The sequence below is a fragment of the Episyrphus balteatus genome, chromosome 1, assembly GCF_945859705.1.
Source record: "Episyrphus balteatus chromosome 1, idEpiBalt1.1, whole genome shotgun sequence".
Taxonomy (NCBI): Eukaryota; Metazoa; Arthropoda; class Insecta; order Diptera; family Syrphidae; genus Episyrphus; species Episyrphus balteatus.
Genome location: NC_079134.1, coordinates 147391186 through 147409980, shown reverse-complemented (window position 1 = coordinate 147409980; position 18795 = coordinate 147391186). Strand labels below are relative to the sequence as shown.

Sequence of the window (18795 nt, the reverse complement as noted above, 5' to 3'; positions counted from 1 at the left end):
ATAAGGTAAATAAATAAATAATTATAATTCTTAAGATTTCACTTCTAGCACATGATTTTTTTTTTTATATAGGTATAATATTTTATTTAATCTATTACAGACTAATAATCTGGAAACATTCACTGTGAAAAAAAAAAACAAAATGCATGGGTCGTACGTACTTGCTCTTATGTTAAAAGTTGTTTGGAATACTAAGCTTTTTAAAAATTTATAAAAGAATTTTTTTCAATAAATTAAAAAATAAAACTTAAAAATCAATATACAATTTGATTTTAAAGTTACAAAAAAAAAAAAAACTTTAAATAGTTTTAATCTCCAAACAATACAATTTAATTTCTTATACATATAACAAAGAATTTTTAGAAAAATAAAAATAAAAATCGTTATACCTAGTCGTTCTTTAAAAAAATATTTTGTTTTTTTTTTACATAAAAAAGTTCAAACTTTTTTCAAAAAAAAATTGGTATTCAATTAAAAATGAAATATTAATTAACATACATATAAACCAAATGTTCAATATTCAATATTTCATCGGTCCATTTAAAAAAAAAAAAAAATCATGTGTGCAATTCACACGTGGTAGAGTGAAACCTTAAAAAATCATTTTTCTTGCAAAAAAAAAGAAAAAATCTACCTATTTTTATTCTATCACCTTCAAATCCATGTTTTTTATATGACAACCTATATAAATTTTATATCATCTGAAAGCTTATTATCTAAGCTCAATACATATATATCGATCAGGTCTATGAGACATCTACAAATAGAGCTAGAATTTTTTGAACTCGATCAATTTCCATCAAAAAAAGCGAAAAAAACACGAATTTTTGTTTTCTCACGCTATTAAATGCATTTTTTCCCTAACAACCTATAAAGATTTTGTACCATCTGAAAGCTTATGGTCCAAGCTCAAAATACATATATCGATCAGGTCTATGAGACATCTACAAAAAGAGCTAGAATTTTTTGAACTCGATCAATTTCCATCAAGAAAAGCGAAAAAACACGTATTTTTATCATCTCACGCTATTAAATCCATTTTCTTCCCTAAAAACCTATAACAACCTACACCATCTGAAAGCTTATTGTCTTAGCTCAAAATATATATATCGGTCAAGTCTATGAGACATCTACAAAAGGAGCTAGAATTTTTTAAACTCGATGAAATTTCATCAAAAAAAGCAAAAAAAACATTTATTTTTATGTTCTCATGCTATTAAATCAATTTTTTTGTTTGACAACCTATAAAAAATTTTATATCATGTGAAAGCTTATTGTTTCACCTTGTATATTGATGCATAAATCTTTTTCCAAAGATGGTTACAAGAGAAGTTAGAATTTTTTAAATTCAAATTGAGAAAAAATAACCTTTTCTATTTTTTTCATGTGGCAAAAACCGTTAATTTTGGCCCTTAAAAAAGTTTTCAATTTGCCCTCTAGGGAATCATCAAAAACCTTTAATTATCTAGTTACCAACACAGACAGCCAGAAAGACCGACAGCTTATATCAGGAAAATGTGTGCACTGTTTATTATTATATACGTTATCCTCGTCAATTTTCTAGTTTTAAGGTTTGTTTTTTTTTTTTTTAATTAAACTAGCCATTTTTCACTTTGGTGGGCGGGGTAGTGGGCGGAAAACATTGGTGTTGATTTATCTTCTTATTTTCTATTTTTCCTAAAAATTTCATAAAAATCGGGACAGTAGCTTAGATTTTAAAGAGTTTTTTTCCACTCTCCCATACAAATGGCCCCACTGTGCGTCGTTTGTCGATGACTATATAAAGAGGCGGACAAGAGTATAATAATTTGCTGGCAGTGGCAATGGAATATTATTATGAAGGATTTTTAATGCAATACAACTCAAATCGTGTCGTCGTCGTGTGCACGCGGACATATTAATTGAATTTATTTTATTTAAACGCAATGCAATTAAAAATTATACAAAGTACTTGCATGCTACCAACAAATAAAAAAACGCGTATCGTAAGAGGATACACATGCAGCATAAAATCCTCCTCCTCATTGCATTCAGTCGAAAAACGAGGAGTATGTAAGTTACTTTTGAGGAAATTAAAAAGAATATACCCCACCCTGTAATCACACATAGAAAAGAGAAAGAGCGATATATTTTAATTAAAAATTATAGGGTATATAGATACTTTTTGACCAAACACTATGGGGCTGCAAAACAAACATAAACACAAAAAAAAAATCGAGAGCGGTGGTGAGCGTTTTATTTGCTCAATTTTGTTGTGCGGTTACATTGAGTGGTTTTAATACTATACCGGCAGGGGTTGGTTTCGGTTTGTATAAGAATATAAATGCAATGCGTGTAGGTATTTGTGGATGGTAGATGGTTATGTCAATTTATGCGGAATAAATTTCACGTTTTATTGCTTTTGTTGATTAATATTGAAAATTCGCTGCGTAAACAAAAATATGTTTCACAGATAACACAAAAGAGTAAAAAAAAAAAATTAAATTCACTGTGAAAATGGCAGAATGTTTGTTTTGTTTTAAAAACAATCTACCGATTGTTTTTTTTTTTATTTTTTTCTGTGTTTTTTTAATTTTTTAACACTATACCCGTAAGGGTTTAAAGCAAAAAAAAAGTATAGAGAGAGGTGAATATTACTTGGGTAAATATAATATATCCCCAATATACACGGTGTATCTATACAATTTGGAAATTAATATTATTTTTTTTTTTTTTTTTTTATTGTTTGTTAAGTTTAAATTTATCCAAAAATATATATGTGGAAAGTAAAATATTTGATATTCTAGGTAAAGTAAATATCAAAAAAAAATAGCAAATATGTATATTCTATCATGTTTGTTTTTTTTTTTTTTATATTTTTTTATAAATTTAATTTATTATATGACAATCAGCCCAAAAGTAATTCACATATTCACATAATGAAGGATTATAAAGGCATCTGTTTGTGTGTGTGTTTTTTGAAGAGGAAATATTAAATTAAATCTAAACAACAAAAACCGATTAGTGAAAGCCCCAAGCTAATTTTTGATGTTAATAAAGCAACAAAAAAGATATAAATAGGTATACATAAATTAAATAGACAAGTAAAAACTCGTTAAAACTATATAACTATACTTGTATAGGTGTATTAACTTTGGCGTATTATTTAAAATTGTATTGTCAATCAAAAATCGAAATAGTTTCAATGGAATGTAATTGAACAGAATGGCAATATTAATTTGACCATTTTTTTTTTTTTTTTAATTTCTGTCAAATAATTTTCATAATGGTTAATCATGAACAGGGGCGTACACTCCCTTGGGGCAAGCTGGGCGGTGCCCCGGGGCCCCCGACCGACCCCAGGGCCCCCACTGGAGACAATGCAGACAAGAAAACTGTTAGCATAAATCGAGCTACGAAGTAACCAGGGAGACAAATTATGTCATTCAGTGTAATGTATAATGCATTGGCAGCCACACAATATATGTATATAGATTTAAAAAAAAGTTGCCCCAGGGGCCCCAAAAAAAAAATGCTTTTTTAAAAGAAAAATTATAATTTTATCTTAGGGCCCCAAAAAAAATATTACTTGAAAAATCTTTGCCACCACAAATAATACATTAGGAGCCCCAAAAAAGCAAAAAAATATTATTTGAGGATCTTCAAAAGTGGTTCAAAACAATCAAATGGAAAATTAAATATAAATTCAGGGGCCCCAACATAAATACCTACATCAGGGCCCAAAATAAAAACATTACGTTATTGGTGGCATTCCGAATATTACTTCAGAACAGAGGCCCCAATACCTATCAATTCTTGGCTCCAAAAAAATTATATTATAATTTAAGGGCCTGTAAGCACTTAATTTTGAGGCTCTAAAAATAATTTTTCAGGGGCCCCAAAATAAAAAAAAATTATGTCTGATGATGGAAAATAAAATATGTATTTATTACTTCAGAACAGAGGCCCCAAGAACTATCAACTCTAAGCTAAAAAAAAATTTATTTTAGGGGTCTCTAAATATTTAATTTTGGGGGCCCCTAGTACAAGTGTTTACTACTTTTATAAGAGACATTTTAAGTAAGTATAGCAAAGTGCATTACGAACATATTAAAACATTAAAATAAACCTTAAAATAAATAAGCCATACAAAAAAAAACGTATGGCGTGTACGTCATTTTTTTTTGTAACTAAACGGTCCCCAAATATCAAAGGGGCCCCAAAATTTAGTCTTACCCCGGGGCCCCGGCGACTCAACGTACGCCACTGATCATGAAACTTTTTTTGTTTAATATTTATATCTCGATAGTTGTTTTGTATTGAACAAAAATGCTTAATAAATTAAAAAAAAAAAATGTCAAAATTTGAAAATGATCGAAGAACTTTTCGAGATTTGTTATTAAATGCAAATTAACAAAAGATTTTAAAAACATGCTGACTTCAATTAAAGATTTCTCGAAGCAGGAAATAGAAGTATTGAAAAGAAAATAGAAAATTAGTTCTTTTTAAAACCATTACACCGAAAAAAAAAACCAATATCAATTTAACATTTTTTAAATATCAAATTAACATTTCTTAAATATCAGCCAAAAATGCTCTATAAAATGTGTTTAATGATATTTAAAATGTTAAAACAACATTTTTATTATCAGGATGATATTTAAATGTCACATTTTGGAAATTTTTTTTGATATTTTATTATCATTTTTTCATATCAATTTCTCATTCCAAATTATTGAAAAATATTAAATACAAAATTCTTAATGTGTACTAATTTAAAGGCGCGTTGTGTTTTTTCGAAGTAAAATGTATGATTTACTGATAAAATTTGATCGGCACTAAGATTTTACTTCACATAGTTTGGAAGAAAATAACAGAACAATTATATCACCTATAATAGAAAAAATAATATGATCATTATTTTGTAAAGAATATTCCCTTTCAGTAATGTTTTGAAAAAAGAAAGAAAATTCTTTTAATAATAAAAATAATAAAAAAGAAAAGGAAAGAAATAGGTTTCATTATAATAAACTAAAACGTAAAATCTAGTCAACATTGATATTTTAACTGTCAAAGTGAAATTTTCACTATCCACTTAAACTTAAAAAAATGTCAAAATGATATTTTAATTGTCAAAGTGAAATTTTCACTATCCCATCTGAAATTAAAAAATGTGAAAATGATATGATAAAATATCAAAATTGATATTTTAATTGTTGGACGACTTTTGTCACTGAAAAATGTTAATTTGATAGCTGTTATTATCAATTTTTTTTTTCGGTGTAGAAACCTATTTAATTAAAACAAAAATAATAATCCCTCGCTTAGACATTGCCTCAAAAACTTTAAAAAAAGCTGAAATTTTGGTTTTTTAACTGGCTTCGAATTCAAGATTTAGGACTCCAAAATATAATTTGGTTTCTTTAACAAAAATTAACTTAAATTTTGTTTAATAATAATTTAACTTTAAATTTAAATTAAAATTTAATAAAATTTGACGTTTTTGAAAAAAAAAAATATCTTATTTTCAATTAACTTTTAACTACATATGTTGTTTAAAGTTTTTTATAGGATTGTATTTTTACTGAACCCTTTTTATAAACTTATAACACTCGTCAGTGGCGTACTTAGCTCTTTAAAGGACCTGTATCAAAATATTTTTGGTTATAGGTATACAAAATTTTCAAAAAACACATTTTAGGTTTTAAATAAATATTTAAATTTTTGTTTTTTTTTTTTTTAAAGTTTTTAAAAACGGGTTGAATGATACTTTCTTTAAAATGGCATTCCAAATTTTTGTTTTAGAAAAATTTTAGAAAATTTGTTTAAAAAATTATTTTTTTTTAAAACGTGTCTAACGATTTTCAAATTTTTTTTTTCTAAAAATTTCTTTTTATACAAGAAATCTAATGGGAAAGTTGGTTTTGTGTAAGAGATTTTAAACTGTGTTTTTATTTAATCATAAAAACAGATTATATATAATTTTTTTTTAAATTACTTATAAAATTTCTTAAAAATATTAAATTATACATTTTCCCTAATTAATATGCATTATAGTTATAGTAGGTAATAAATATTAAAAATTTACAAAATTTTCAAAAAATACTTTTTTTGGTTTTTCAAAAAATGTTTCATCCTATTGAAAACAGGTTGATTAATTTTTAAAAAAAATTTTTAAAATGATGATTTATATTTGCTTAAAAATAGCATACCAATTTTGTTTTTTGAAAAATGATGGACTATTTTTATATATTCAAAATTATTTAAAAAATAACGGCTCTAACGATTTTCCTAATAGAATAAAAGAAATCCAATTTTTTATTCAACTGTGTTTAAGTACTTATACCTATTACAAAAAATATCTGTATTTTATTTTTTTTCATTTCTTAGAAGAATCTCAATTTATGGTACCTAACATTAACAATATAACCTTAAATTGAATTTTTACGATAGATCAAAATTTATTCATCTATATTTTGTTTGATTTATAATCTACTTAATCTCAGACAAATAACATCCTTAAAAATTAAGATATAGAGTTTATTATGAACGTGCTCAAACAATCCAAATCTCTTATTCACTTTTCGTCTTCTCCTTCTTATGTTTGATTATACTTTCAAAAAATAATCCTCCCATCGTAATTTCTAACAAAGCAATTTCTGAGAAATTCAAGACAAAAAGGACGGCACAACAAGGATAAAAAGTCCATTCAAAATGTTGTTCACATTGAAGTTTTTTTTTTTTTTTATTTTGTTGCATCGTCTTGGGTCGTCGCACACAATGTGCCTAATATTTTTGATTTATTGATTTTTTTCGAACAAAGTACATAAGTGGTGGTGGATAGTCCTTTTTTGTTTTCGTTCGAGGTAGGTATGTTCCTTTTTCATGGAAAATGAATTGAAAAAGCGAAAAGGACGCATGTAAAATTTCAAATTTTGTTTGCTCTAAATACTTCTTGTTATGGCGAATATTTTTCGATAGAAAACAGAGAAAAATGATTTTGGATGAGAAATTCTAACAATACAAGTATACACGTATTCACTATCTAGAATTGGTAGTAGAGTAGGTACATGCTCATCACGTTCCATTGTTAGAAAATTGAGAAAACCCAACAATTTAGTTTTTTTTTTTGGAAATAGCTTAAAAAATGTTTTTTGAAAATGATTTTAAGAGAGGAGCAGATTTTTGTTTTAATTGGTTATTTTCTCGGAAAATATTTTTAGAGAAATTTATTAATTTCTAAACTTAGAATAGAAATACGAGTAAGTGTTGAGGCAAAATATCTTTAATTCCATATCCTTTCACATAATAATAAGTTAAAATCTTGTAAAAATAGCTGAGTGGCTTTGTGTGGAAAGTTTAAGGTCTTGAAAAATCATCTGCAATTATTTAAAATATTATTTAAAGAAAATTTTCTTGTAATTTGAACAAAAGTTTTTCAAAGGATATTCTTTAAAAAAAAGGGGATAAAATAAAAAGGGGATAAAATAAATGGTTAAACAATTTATTTTTTTCAGCTTTCTTTTATAAAAATAAAGCACAAGTATAATAATACTTGTGCTAAAGATTAAGTGTTAACATATTTAAAAAAATTATTTATTGAAAACAATAAATTTGACTTTTTTTCTTCCATCAACCTTAAATCCATTTTTTTATACGACAACCTATTATAAATTTTATATCATCTGAAAGCTTATTATTTCAGCTTTAATAATATGCTTCAATCATGTCTTAACTACATGACGTCTACAAAAAAAAAATAACAAAATTTGATATCAAAACTAAGATTACGGTGTTTTTCTCTCTGGTGGTTGGTATCGGCAAACAATCACCACACTTCCACAGGTGTTCTGTGGAAATTTTGAAGATTTTCAATTAAGGATTTTGTAGCTTATCGTTATAGTGTCAACATGAGAAATATATTTAAATTTTTAAGTGCTTTAAGTAAAAAGATATCAAGTGCCAAAAAAATATCATCTTTTGATCTCTGAGATATGAAAACATTTAAAATTTTGTTGGAATAAAGCCAAACTTCCTATCCAACTCCTGTATAAATTTCATTCATCGATCTATCAAAATAAAAAGGTTATTAATAAAAAAAAACGGTTGAAAATAGAAAAACAAACTAAAGGTAAAAAAAAAATGTTTTTGCTGTTTTTCGGTTAAATATCATATCAGAAATAAAATGTTTGTACATTAGTAATCCCTAAAGTTTTTTTAATTTGAAATTTTTTGGATTTTGGATTTAAAAAAAAAATCTTTAAAAAAAACCACCCAACAAATCATATTTTGAAATCTAGGACTTAAAAAAAAAAATCGTGTGAGACGCCTCATTTTTATTTATTGTGTGTCCATGTCTAGTGGCAGACAGTTCATAACTTGGTTTGAAATTTTATAGAATTTTCCATTTTATACAGCCTACTAATTAGAAAATAATTTTTCTTACCATCTCATTCTACCCCGATTTACCCTATTTTTATGAATGATTTTTTTTAAATCCTTTATTAATACATATTTACCTTTAGGTTATAACCTTTCAAATAAGTTATATAAGATTTTTATATCGATAATAGTTTATTTTAAATTGCAATTTTTTGTCAGACTTTTAAAAATTTCAGGCGTAACGGGAGAAAATGGCGTCACTTTTTCGTGGATTCTACCATTGGTTCATCGATTTATAAGGAGTTATCACGTAAAAAAAAAATTTAAAATATAAGGATTCTAATATCTAGTGATAGGAACTATCGAATAAAAACTATCAAACTATCGATAGTTGTAAAATATTCATTCATTCGATAGTTTTAAATCATTCATTCATTCATTTAGTAACTATTTTCATTCGAATAGTTTTTTTCATTCGATAGTTTTAGTCTATTGAATAGACCCTTTTGGATGGAACAAATTCGTTCAAGAGTTTTTATTGCTGATTATGATTCCTTGGCATACAAGAATACTCCAGCCAAAAGTGCTACTAAATCCATTGGTGCATTTCTGAGAAAACGGCAACACTGGTCGGTTTTCAGTTTTTTTGATTTAACTCGAAAACCAAGCCTGACTTTGAAATTGTTCAAAGACACTTTTCATAGCAAATTAAATTTTCTGTCAAGTTAAGATGGTTAAAAAATTTTAAAAATTATTTTTGACTAAAATTCTAACCTAAAATCAAAGAAAAAAAAGTTAAAAAATTGACAATTTTATTTTTTTTTACTAAATCAAGGGGCATTTTGTGTCTGTAGCCGGGACGTCCAAACTTTGTACTAATGAAATAAAGTAGAGGTAAAATCCTTTGATAATACGTAATTTTTAATTTTTTTTGTCAAGAAACAACTTAAATGTACCTATTCAAAAACTAGCACTTTTTCTAAATTTTTGACTTTTTTAGTGAAAAGCAAGTTTTTAAAACTCGATAAAATCCTATTAATTGGTAACTTTTAGACTTTTAAAGTAAACATACTTCGAGGGATTGATTTAATATAAACTAAATATGACAAACAAAAAAATTTATTTGCATCCTTATGGCCTTTTGTGCAATTTTGTGTATGTGCATTTTTATAAATTCGGGTCGAATGGATGGACGGAGAGCCATTAGCTTTGGTCTATTGCATAGAAGAACATTTAATACCAACTCTTTTACTGTTTTCAATGGCCTGAAAAACAATTCTTGTAAAATCCGCGACCAACGAAAAGTTTCTCTTGAAAAACGAAAAAAATACTGTAATGAGTTTGAAACAAAATAGCTCAGGCAAATTAGTAAATCAAATTGCACTTTTCGCGGGACAAATTTTTTTCATGGAACGTGTTTAGGTGAATGTCCTTATCGTAAAAGTGAATTTTTTGGGATGATAAGATATCGGGAACAGCCGCCATCTTGGAAAAGAGGTTGGTGCCGTTTTTATTTTATAACTCCATTTTTACTCATTTAAACCAAAAATGTCCGAGGATAGACTTATTCACAATTAAATTATCTAAAAAATGATATACAAATGAATTCCGTGAGTTAGTTAAATTCAATTTTATAGTCCGTCAAAGTCCAAATTCTTCTCGCAAGGTTAAGACAATATGATATTTTTTCAAATATCTGAAGAACTTTTGATTTGTTTGGGATTTTCTTCAAGAATGAATTATAGCACTTTTGATTATCTATAAAATGAGCCCTTTATCTAAACTGTAACCAACATAATGTATAAGCCATCTAACGTCGAAGTTCACATTCTACTAGTCAAAAGTGAGAAAATAACAAGTTTTCTTCTATTAGACCGAGCAAATTTTTGAAGTGGAGGTATAACCAAAATATAAGTAAACAGTTTTTTAACTATATTCGTCTAAATATTGAATTCAAAGTTTGAAATCTTTAATGTTAACCTTTATATGGTTTTCGAGGTTTTAAATGAAGTGAATTTTCCAATTAACGTGAATAAGCTAAAGTGACACTATTTAAGATTCTAAATATAAGAACTGATGCCCTGTCATTTTTCCAAAACATGAACACCTCAATCTCAGCATTACGATAAGTATAACTCAAGATATGAGGTGTGTAAGCCGTTACCTTTTCGAGACTATTGTGTTTAATTTTTGATTGTTTATTTGAACTATTGAAATCCCAAATAAGTTCAGTTAAAAAATCGTATATCATGACCTCGACGTTTGGTTGCTTCTACAATGTGATGGTTACAAAAACAATAAAGGGTTCATTTCATAGATAATTAAAAGTGCTATAATTCATTCTTGAAGAAAATCCCAAACAAATCAAAAGTTCTTCAGATATTTGAAAAAATGTCATATTGTCTTAACCGAGCGAGAAGAACCCGGACTTTGACCGACTATAAAATTGAATTTAACTAACTCACGGAATTCATTTGTATATCATTTTTTAGATAATTTAATTGATAATAAGTTTATCCTCGGACATTTTTGGTTTAAATGAGTAAAAATGGAGTTATAAAATAAAAACGGCACCGACCTCTTTTCCAAGATGGCGGCTGTTCCCGATATCTTATCATCCCAAAAAATTCATTCAGGACATTCACCTAAACACGTTCCATGAAAAAAATTTGTCCCGCGAAAAGTGCAATTTGATTTACTAATTTGCCTGAGCTATTTTGTTTCAAACTCATTACAGTATTTTTTTCGTTTTTCAAGAGAAACTTTTCGTTGGTCGCGGATTTTACAAGAATTGTTTTTCAGGCCATTGAAAACAGTAAAAGAGTTGGTATTAAATGTTCTTCTATGCAATAGACCAAAGCTAATGGCTCTCCGTCCATCCATTCGACCCGAATTTATAAAAATGCACATACACAAAATTGCACAAAAGGCCATAAGGATGCAAATAAATTTTTTTGTTTGTCATATTTAGTTTATATTAAATCAATCCCTCGAAGTATGTTTACTTTAAAAGTCTAAAAGTTACCAATTAATAGGATTTTATCGAGTTTTAAAAACTTGCTTTTCACTAAAAAAGTCAAAAATTTAGAAAAAGTGCTAGTTTTTGAATAGGTACATTTAAGTTGTTTCTTGACAAAAAAAATTAAAAATTGCATATTATCAAAGGATTTTACCTCTACTTTATTTCATTAGTACAAAGTTTGGACGTCTCGGCTACATACACAAAATGCCCCTTGATTTAGTAAAAAAAAATAAAATTGTCAATTTTTTAACTTTTTTTTCTTTGATTTTAGGTTAGAATTTTAGTCAAAAATAATTTTTAAAATTTTTTAACCATCTTAACTTGACAGAAAATTTAATTTGCTATGAAAAGTGTCTTTGAACAATTTCAAAGTCAGGCTTGGTTTTCGAGTTAAATCAAAAAAACTGAAAACCGACCAGTGTTGCCGTTTTCTCAGAAATGCACCAATGGATTTAGTAGCACTTTTGGCTGGAGTATTCTTGTATGCCAAGGAACCATAATCGCCAATAAAAAGTCTTGAACGAATTTGTTCTATTTTTGCTCTGGAGCTCGGGTCTATTAAATAGACTATTTAATTACTATTTTCATTCGAATAGTTTTTTCATTCGATAGTGTAGTTACTATTTTCCTTCGAAAAGATTTTTTATACAATTTTTTATACAATTGTCATTAAAATAGTTTTTTTTTTATTTGATAGTATTTTCTTTTGAACATTATTCTTATTCGATAGTTTTTTTCATTCGTATAGTTTTTCTATACGATAGTTTTCTCATTCGAATAGTTTTATTTATACGATAGTCTTTTCATTCAAATAGTTTTCTTAAGCGATAGTTTTTTCATTTGAATAGTTTTTTATACGATAGTTTTTATTCGATGGTTTACTCGATAGTTTTTTCGATAAATTTTATTCGATAGTCTTATTCGATAGTTTTTATTCGAATGAATAAATGAATGAATGAATGAAGTATTCGATAGTTCAAATCATTCAGTTACTAACTATCGATAGTTCAAATCATTCGATAGTTCCCATCACATTAGTAATATCTAATATTTCCAAAAAAATTCAAACTGCACGATAGTTTTTTTTAATCGATTTTTGGCCGCCTTTGAATCATAGTACAGTCATTATTCTATCTAAATATATTTTTCATTAAATTGAAAGTGAATTTTATTTGTATCTTCATCTAAATCATATATCATATAAATGCGTCTTTCAAAGGAGTTGTTGACAGGAATAAAACCATTTTATGATATTCTTTTTACTATTTTATCAGTTTAAGATGAAATATTATAATTTTGTGAATTTTTTTTTATTTTTATTTTTTTCTCTGAAATCTATATAAGCCCTGTGCAGAGCATCAATTACTTTGCCTTCTACTCAAACTCATGCATCTTCTCACGCGTGTAATGATAAACAATAAATAAATTTATTGGAAAAAAAAGAAGAAGAAGCACACAACATCTCTTCTTGAGCATCTTATAATGACATTGGATACGTAGAAGATACCTAAATTATTGACATAAATTTGACGACAGTAAATAAAAACTTTCCACAAACGAGAATTTGATAAATCGATTTTGTATATACAAGGATATCAAAGTATACCATATCAGGACGACGGAAAAAAAAGGCAATATAACATTCTCATTTTCCATTTAAGGTAAAAGGAGCTACATAAGAGAGTGTATGATAGAGTAGATAGTATATTGAAAGACTGATTCGGGATGAAAATGTATAAAAGTAAGTAAAATGGTGCAAATACTCAGAAACTTTTTTGAGGTAACGACCGCACCTGTAAAAAGGAGCACCCCATCAACTCGAAAAAAGGTGCTTTTACCAAGAAATAGTAAAAAGAAAAAAAAAAAAATGAAGAAATAAAATTAAACAAATAAAAACTCTGATGTTTCGCTTTATCACCATCACTCTTTCAGTTCTCCAAAAAATATTATACATCAACTTTATATTTTTTTTTTTTTTTTTTGCTTTGAGTTAATTAAAACAGTTTTTTGATAAAAACAAAAAATTCTGTGAATAAAACTCCTCAATTTCCATCATCAGCCAGCCCTTGTGTCAAAACTCAAAAAGGGAAGAGAGTTAAGTTTTTTTTTCGCAAAAAAAGAACGAACAAAAAAAAAGAAGATACCCTTTTAATACGGTCGTTTTTCCTTCTCAAAAAGAAATGACCTTTCATATAAATTATTTTATTTTTTTCAAAATATAAGAGAAGAAGCACAACTTTTTTTTTTTTTTTGTTGGAACGGTGTAATAAATATATTCAGAGCTGGGTTTATGTGGTTTTTCTTTTTATGATTTATTTTGGTTATGTTATGTATGACCTCGGGTTTTTCTTTTCTTTTTTTTATGATGATATCCACATACACACGAAAAAAAAAAAAACAAAAAACTTTTAAATCTTTTGAGAGAATAATTTTTGCTGGGTGAAAATACAAAAATAAAAAAAAAAAAAAACAAGAAAAGATATGAAGTTTTTTTTTTTTGAAAGATCGGTGGGAAAAGATATTTCTGGCAGTCCAGATTTTGCCAGTCAGAGGCATGACATTTTTTTGTTAATATTGCCATATTTTTGTCTCCTGTCAAATCCGTCTTCTTTAAATTTTTCATAAAATTTATGGGAGTTATTGTGCTAAACTATATAACGAAACGTTAAATTTAAAAATGTCCATCCTAAAAATGGATTTTAAAATGACCCTCTCTAAGGAATCGCTAAAAACCCTTAACTACCAAGTTTTAAGTAAATCGCTTCAGTGTTTTAGCCTGCCGCTCGAGATAGAGACAGACAGAATATCGAGACCAATTTTGCTTCGCATTATCTTGTCATCCGTCTTTCCGAATCATAAATTTGCCCAAAAGTACCTTTATAACAAGTACAATTTTGAAAGTTAAAGCAGTCAAAAAAAAAAAAAAATTCTTATAAATACAAAAAAACTTCAAGTATTTTAAAATAGCAAATATATGTACCTATGCTCTTTTTAAGATAATATTAATCAACACTCAGAGAAAAATTTTAAAAAATAAAAGATTTTTCTTAAAAATATTCGAAATGTTTTTAAAAAATCCCAAAAAATGTTTTTACGAAATTTTTTTTTAGAAAAGAATGTTTTTCATTTTGGTTACATGGCAGCACAGTTCATTTCTGTTACAAACATTTTATTTAAATTTGTGCTCTAGAGAATCTTCTAGACAGAACTCATATTTAGCAAGTTTTTAATGTCTTGTTCGGTTTTGATCTCGAAATCGATGATGTTTTTACAAATACTTAAATTGCCCTTGTATCTCAATCACAAGTAAAGGTATCTATACATTTTTTTCGTTTAAGATCTTTAGTTTTATAAAATATAATATAAACAAAAAACAGAAGAAAAATCAAAATCAAATGAAGGGTCCAGGGAGAAAACAGCACAAGTCCAATTCCAAGTTATTTCGAGAAAAACGCATCTTAAAATTTTGTTCTCCATTCAACATAGTACTAAAATTTGACCCAGCAGTTTGTATCACCCCCAAATTTTTTTTGCTCATTCGATATAGCATTGGCTGAATATCATTACCCTGATTTTTCGCACTCGAGAAATTCACCTTTCGGGCGCCATCTTGGATTTTAGTTTTTGTTGAATATCTCGATTTCTATTTATCCTATATAAAAGTTGTGTACACAAGAAACGTAGGAAATTAAAATATTAAATAAAAAATTAAATTTTGATAAAAAGTGCTCAAATCTTTATAATTGTCATTTTTTCGGTTTTTTTTTTTACTTTTTTGGCTTGTAACTTTTTTAATATTCAGAATATCGAAAAAGTGTTCTCAACATAAAAGACGCGAAATTTAATTTCCTACGTTTGTTGTATACACAACTAAAATCCAAGATGGCGGCCGAAAGGTGAATTTCTCGAGTGCGAAAAATCAGGGTAATGATATTCAGCCAATGCTCTATCGAATGAGCAAAAAAAATTTGGGGGTGGTACTACAAACTGCTGGGTCGCTCATATATGAACATCATAAATGCATTGGACTAAAAGCACACAATAATTTATTTATTTTTATTTTTATTAATTTAAGCCTTAAATTTGATTTATAAAAGTAAGGATGCCATCAGATACACTGAACCAAAAAGGTACATAAAATTAATGAATTTGTACATTAAATTAGTGTAAAAATTCATGGCAAATGAGCCAATGTAAAAATTCATTAAATTTAAGAATCTTTTTATGAACAAATTCATAAGGGAATGAATATTTCTTAAAAATTAAGAATAAGTTCTTAAATTTTATGAATTCTTTTCATACCCGAATTCGAAAATTTTTGAAAATGTTTAAGAAAAGTTTCTTAGATTTTAAGAAAAATTCATACAATTTAAGAATTATTTCTTATAATTTAAGAACAAAGTTTAAGAAAAGTTTCTTACATTTTAAGATTATTTCTTAAATTTTATGATTTTTTTCATAAACTCCGTAAAAAATTGAATGAAATATTGCTTAAATTTTATGAAAAAAATCATAAAAACTATGAATTTTTCTTAAAGTTTTATGATTGTTTTCATAAAATATAATACACTTTTCATTAAAATGTATGCATTTATTTATATAGATGCATATAATATACATTACCATTCCAAGTATTTAATTTGTTCCTGAAAAAAATTGTATTCCAATCAAACAAACAGCAAAAGAAAACAACCCAAAATCTAAAACAAAGAAATGAAACTGTAAAAATAAAATAAATTATTAAGTTTAAACGTTATAAAAATGTTTTATTGATCACTATCACTATACATTTCACTATAAATTTAATTTTTAACTTAATTTTACTTTTTTAATGGATGCATCATCTGGAAAGATAGAAAAAAGTTTGCATTAGTAAAATGAATATGTAGTATTTGGTTTAAAAAATCGAAAAAGCTAGAAGGTTAAATTATCTTATTCTTACCTTATTGTAATCGGCAGCATTAGACTCTGGAGCTGAAAAAAAAAAAACAATACAAAATTGAATAAGTTGGGGAAAGATAAAAATATAAAGAATTTAGGTACCTATGAGAAATGTTGATAGTATTAAGTTAAAACAAAATTTAAATATTTAGAGAAATAAAATAAAATGAAACACTTACTAAATTCAATGTTTTGCTTTAGTTTGCAATGACAATTTCAAGTGTACAGGATTTGTTGAGAATCGCCTGCCTTTAATATGGTTTTTATTTTGTGTTGATTTTTCCACTTTTGCCGGTCCAAAGCTGAAGATTACGTACCTACGTGCCACCATATTTCAGAAACAAATCAAATTACGATTTTCACTTTTTAAATATGCACCTATGTATACCTAACAAAAAGAAATAAAATACATTTAATAAATAAAAGAAAGCAATTTTTAACATTATATGTTTTTATACTTATCTGAGTATATGGAAAAGAGGCAACAGCAACCAACAATATTTTACACTGTTGAAATATACTTATAATCTTCAAAATTGTCTACGTGGTTAAAATGGTTAACACTATAATAAATATTGTCTTTTATTCACAAACTTTTATAGCTTGTTTCGGCAACGACCGTCGACTTTGAATATCAGATTTTAAATTAAATCCTCAAAGAAATCTTTCTAAGGCATAGATCCAGAACAACAGTTATTATTTTGTAGATTGATGAAAAAATACATAGACTTTAAGAAAATATACTTAGGCCCATTTGCTCATACTAGTCATAAATTCTAATCTTAGCTGGGTCGAACATAACTCTTATGTTTTACTTAGTTTATTCTAAGTTGCTAAAAAATATTTATGTTCAACCTAGCAATGATTTACTTTCATGCGAGAAATCGCTGAGAACCTCAAATTAATTTGTCAAGTCAATAAAAACGTCAGTTTGTTTTATTTGTTTTTTGAGAAAATTTAGCAAAAATATTGTGAAAAATGCCTTTGAATTAATTGAAAAAGGTGAAAATAGTGAAATTCTAACAGAATTGGTGTTAAATTTAATAAATGAAGTAATTTTAGCGAATGTGTATGTGTTTTGTGAACGTATGTGTGTGTCAAAATTAATATTGAAAAAAAAAACAACAAAAGGGTGAACATTTCCTTAAAATTTTGTTCAGTGAATTTTTGCATTTGTATTTTGCAGATGGTTACAATTTATAAAAGTAAGTTAACTGATAATACTATACTTAGTTTTTGTTCATTTTGGAACCATGGCGTCAGTTTTTTAGCTGAATTCTCCCTTTTTTATCAAATAAATGTGCTTAAGTAAAACATAAACTACTTAAGTTCTACTATTTCTTCCCCCTAAGTTATGTTAAACTTAGAGGAATTTATGACACAATTTGAAGTTCGTGCAAACCAATATGTAGAACTTAAGGGTTTATGTTTCACATAAATATTTAAGTTTTGTTTCAGCAAATGGGCCTTAAAAACTCACAACGTAAGAATTTTTTCATAAATTATATGTAAACTTTCATAATATTTAATGAATTAATTCTTAAATTTTGGAAAAATATGAATTTCGATCATAAAAAGTATGAACAGATTCTTAAATTTTAAGAATAAGTTCGTAATTCCAAATACAGGATAACGGTAAAATATTCGTTGTTTATCGATTAATGAAAAAATACATTCAGTTTAAGAAAAAATACATTCATTTTAAGAAAAAATACTTAAAAACACAAAATTTATGAACTTCTTACAAATGTAATTGTGAAAATAAATTTTTTCAATTTTAGAAGGGAAAAAAGTCAATTTTAAAAATTATTTTAACTCAAAATACAACTGAATGGAAAATAATAGTAAATTTCATTCATAAAATTATGTCCAGATTCTAAGATTCAGCAAAATATTCTTTCCAATTGAAGCTTGAAGTTTATGAATTTATTCATAAACCTTCGTATTTGTTCTTAAAAAAAGTTCATAAAAATATTTTCCATAGGAAAATTTTTATGAAAACTGATTCTTAAATTTTATGAATCTTTCTTAAAACTAAACTTTTTTTTTAAGAATTTGTGCTTAAATTTAATGAATTTTTCTTAAAAATGTATGAATTTTGGTTTATGAACGAGATTCATAGTTTTTAAGAATAATACTTTTTTCAGTGTAGTGCTCAGTAAATACTTAAAGACCTTATCATTAGTTTATTTTTGACAAAATGTGGTCATGTGATGTTTTTCCCCTGACCCTTCAAATATTATAGTTTTTGAATTTTAATTCTTAACTAGCAAAGTTATAGAAAATAATATCTTATGATCATTTTTAAAATTTGTTTTTTATTTACAAAAAATATTGGGACATCTTTTCAATTTGAGTTAAAAGAATGTCACTTTAAACATTGTCAAAAATAGTCTTGTTAAAAGTAAAAAAAAACTATACACAAAACTCACATACCTAATGCTGAAAATTGGGGCATACATTTGATCATT

General features: G+C 26.5%; 1 protein-coding gene and 1 long non-coding RNA gene across 4 annotated transcripts in view; one reads left to right on the top strand and one right to left on the bottom strand.

Annotated features, from left to right (window-relative positions):
* The window catches only part of LOC129906291 (zwei Ig domain protein zig-8), a 415386-nt gene that overhangs the window by 223017 nt on the left and 173574 nt on the right, over positions 1–18795 (top strand). The gene's annotated exons all lie outside the window — the stretch shown is intronic.
* LOC129906292 (uncharacterized) lies at positions 16067–17208 on the bottom strand. Its single transcript, XR_008770766.1, has 3 exons — positions 16504–17208; positions 16326–16357; positions 16067–16227 (listed from the first exon to the last, which is right to left on the bottom strand). It is a non-coding gene; the product is annotated as an uncharacterized LOC129906292 (long non-coding RNA).